Genomic DNA, 4,427 nt, shown 5'->3' on the forward strand with positions numbered 1-4,427 from the left:
GGAGCGGGACCGGAGGGATTCACCCAGGTGGTGAAGGCACCGACCTCCGTGGGAATAACGGAGTTACAGAAGGGATTTATAGTCAGAGAGTTATAGACAGTGAAGAACTGAGGGGGGAAAGGGGTATAAGGGATAACCATGAAGAATAGAGGGGGGGAAAGGAAGAGAAAGAGAAAAAAAAAAAGGCAGACAGACCAACGAGGAATATTTCTCACTAGAGTAATCCCTGAATGCAAAAGCAATGATAAATCCAGGGGCTTTTGGCCCTGGTTGACAACGAGGGTCTGTGCGAGTGATGTTTTGATGGATCACCTCTTCCCTATGGAGCGAGCAGGTGTGGCCGTACCCGCTGGCTGGCCTTCGGCTGCTGTTGCACCTGTCGCTGTGCCCGGCAGCATCGTGGAGCTGAAGGGCCATGCTCCCAATGACGTGCCGGCAGCGGCGAGTGAGCACGGTGCTTGACAGTGCGTTGGAGGGAAGGGGAGCGCAAAAGTGCAGTCCCTCCGTGCTGCGTGTGGGCCAGCTGCCCGGGGGAGATCTCATTTATCGCTGCGGGCCATCAAATACCACAGCAAGTCCCCCCTGCCGCTGGGCAAGGAGCCCCAGCCCTCCCCAGCAAACTGCGTACATGTCTGCTAGCAGGGACGGGCTGTGACACAGCAGCCTTTGCCCAAAGGAAGGACGAAAAACACGGTCCTTGCGTGCCATCCCCAACCGGTGTGAGTTGAAAGTTGACTTCTTCATCACCTGCATCTTTCGTGTTCACTTTCAGAAACAGATTGAGCTTTCAGTATGTGGATAAGCGGCCAAGGAGCGGGTGAGCAGCCAGCACAGCATAAGGAAACATAGCCAGGCAAAAGGCAAGAGTTTAAGAGAAGAGCCACGCGGACTGTTTCCCACTTTATTTTGGACCCCGGGTGCTTATAGAATAAACGCACACTGCCAATTTTTTTTTTTTTCTCCACTCCCCAAAACACATTTCTTTCTGAAGAAATTCTGACTGCATCAAATGCTTCCTGAGACTTGGCAGTACTACAGAGGGAAATCACCACTCGACCAGATTTTTTCCGAGTATGTGAAACATAATGTTTAATGAATTAAAAAACCCAATCCACAAATATTGATTACAGGTGAGGACCATCCTGAGATCCACCGTAATAGAAATAATAAAGTAAGTGACAGTAACAAGTATGACACACTAGCGCACCATCTGCTCCCTCAAGTGCACCATCTGGTTTTTCTACTGCTGCTATTCATGCCCTGATCTTATTTTAGTGGCACCAGAAGATGGATTCAAATACCAGCAAAAATAAAAATGACATGTTATTTATTTATTGTTCTGCTTAAGTGGATGTCTTCATCGGATTCACCATTGTCTTGACCTCAATATTACTGTTAGGTAAACCCACGCGTATTTTCTGACACACAGTATATTAAAGCATTAGCAATGCTGACAGATATTCTCCTCTTTTGGTCATCTTGCGACTTGCTTGGGCAGGTATCAAGCCTGTGTGCAAACATGTGTTTCATCCTGAGTCATCTTTCACATTTTATTAAGTCTGAAGTGTTGTCATGCAGCACTCGGATGCTGGGAAGACATCCTGTGTGACCAGAGACCAACTTCTGGACCATCGGACATCGTTCACACGCTCACAGCTGGGGGTGACTGGTACCACAGACTTCCACCGGGCAGGAGTGGCCTCACATGCAGAGTTAGTGATGGTCTCCTTGCAGTCAGAGAGAAGGTCCACCAGCACCAACACTGCTATCTCCTCTAGGACGTTGCCCATGTGCATCTGACCAAGCCCAAGGGAGGTCTGTGGGTGGGGGGATTTGACTGATCACCGGCATCCAGTTGTCTCATCATAGGTGTTTAGTCATCTCTTCGCCGGCTCTCAGCCAAGGTCCGTGTGTGGTCAGAAGAGATGGTTGATGGGGTCTTTCCGTTTGGCCGCTGCGGGCAGCTCACTAAGGGTCATCTGTTTTGACACCAAATGGGGTTTGTTAAAAATTCGGGCATTTTTGCCCATTCCTCACAACGCTTCTGGATTACCCAGCTGTATCAAAGGGGCTTTCTGCATGGCTCAGATGTACAACTTCTGTCCCCTGTCATGTCTGATAACCTGAGACACTACTGAGCATCTCCAAAGGCTTCCCCTAACACCCCTTTCTGGGAACGGGCCCTTCTTATGGGCCTGGGAAGGGCCGTGACATCCCAGGCCTGGTTGCTGCCTCTTGGGTCACGTCTCTAAGCAGACCTTAAAATAAGCGTCCATTTTACTTCTGGGCTAGTGCCTTATCTGTATTTTTTCTCCCTCCGCCCCGCGGTGACTCCTGACCCTGCACTTCCCGGGGAATTAATCACTCGCACGTCCCTAGTCCACATCACCCATCCTGCAGCCTCTCCTGCTCCTCCCTGCAGCTGCGTCTCCCACCCTTCCCTTCTTCCCTTCCCCAGCCCTGCAGAGCCTCTCCCTCTACCTTCTTGGCCTTCTCCTGGCAAGACGTTAAGAATGAGGAACATCCATGTAAAAAAATAACTATCTTGGATTGGAGTTAATGACCATCACTGAAAATGAGACAGATGAGGGGGGTCGGGAGGGGCAGGAGACCAGCCAGGGCATCCTTGGGCAGAAGTAAGCACAAGAGCTTGTGTGGAGGAGAAGGGGACAGATGAGATGACCACCTTCAAGCGACTGACCTTGGCACCAAGTGCCTTCACTGCTGCCCTCCGGCACATGGATGTGCTCGCAGACACCAAGGCTCAGCCCTGGTTGCCTCCGGACGTTTCCCGGCCAGGGCTGAGGAACCTGGCCATGGGGCCACCGGCGCAGCGGGAGCGTGGTCCTCCCCACCTGGACGCTCGCAGGTGCATGGGGTCTGCAGCAGCAGAACAGCAGGAGACAAAAGCTGAGTTACTCCTGCTCTGCACGCTCAGCTTCGCTTGCTGCCTCCTTCCACAACATAAATGCCTGAAATAACATCTGAGTGAGTGCCACCATGAATTTTGCTGTGTAAAATCCTCCCCATGACAGCTAGCTGTCGCATACATTGACATCCAAACCAAGATGCGGTCACTAACCCACTATATTTGTAAATAAACTCCTCACCAGCCAGTGTGGTTTCTGGCTGTGGCACAACCTTCTTCCAGTTTCCTCGGACCGCGCTGTGCCCGCTCCTGTCTCTGCTCCTCGCCGTGGGGTCTCCGTCCGCGCTCACCTCACACCTCCCTTTGCCTCCCCAAACACTGTTTGGCAGCCAAAACAGGAGTGCTCTTAAAAACATGTTGTTTCCAGCTGAGTCAGCCCACACTCCCACCCGGGTGACAGGGTTTCTGCGTCCCTCTCCAGTGCCACCTTCCTGCTGGGGGCCCAAGCAGAGCTGCATGCTGCAGGACGGATGGCAAACCCAGGGACAAGGACACGTCCCTGTTGAACAGCACCAAAGCAGAGGAAGGCTGGAGCTGGGGACGGAATTGCTTGCAAGGGTAATATCCCTCCGCAACGCTAGCACTCAGACTATACAACTAATAATTATATGTTCTGCGCCCTCCATATCTATAATGCTGAATTAACATCGTGCTTTACAATTAAGTGTATATATTACACAGACACAATCAAGTATGGGATTTTACTGCTGACAAATACATTTTCCATTAAGAGCTGAATAAATAAAAGCCACCTATGTTCTTCTGAGCCTTTGGGGGGAAAAGTCAGTAGCAATTGGGTCGCTCAATGGTTTAAACCCCTGTCCTAGTGTCTAAGGGGGGTGCCTCACCCCAGCGATGTCCACATCCCATCCCTGCCCCAGCTAAGGAGCTGGAAAATTGAAATTCCTGCTCATGTGGTACTTTCCCAACAGTATTGCTGGTCACAGATGACTTAATCTCCTCCACCCACTTGCTCAGAAGCAGAAAATACTCTGCTTGCTGCTTGGATAAAGTATCCCACCAGGCTGGGCTGCTGAATGTGACTTGATGCTTTTTCTTGTTAACAAGTGCTTCCTTGGACTCACTTGCTGTTACTCCCCTTGCACAGTGGAGAATCTAATGCCCTCTTCAAAGGCACTTTCCCACTCAGTTTTACACTGTTTACATAAAAAGGGCAAGAAGTCCCCATTTTTTTCACAGCGTTGGTAAAGCCTTACGTCAGCCTCGGGTGTGCACTTCCCCTCTGCTACTGCAGTGCTTCAGGATGTTAAGATGCAATGAGACAACGAATGTGAAATAAACTCAGGCTCTAATTCTGGGCTGCGTCTCTTCTGGTTTGTAGCTGTGCTATTTCCCCTTCCCGAGTATGGGTGACACTGTTTACACTGAATTTCTTTCCCCTCGAGCATCCTTCCGTGGTGCCAACAGAGCAGAGAAATGAGTCTCAGGGCTTTCAAGCCGAAGGAGCTTCAGCCACCTTCCAGTGGGAAGCCCACTA

Source organism: Buteo buteo, chromosome 17 (assembly GCF_964188355.1).
Source record: "Buteo buteo chromosome 17, bButBut1.hap1.1, whole genome shotgun sequence".
NCBI lineage: Eukaryota > Metazoa > Chordata > Aves > Accipitriformes > Accipitridae > Buteo > Buteo buteo.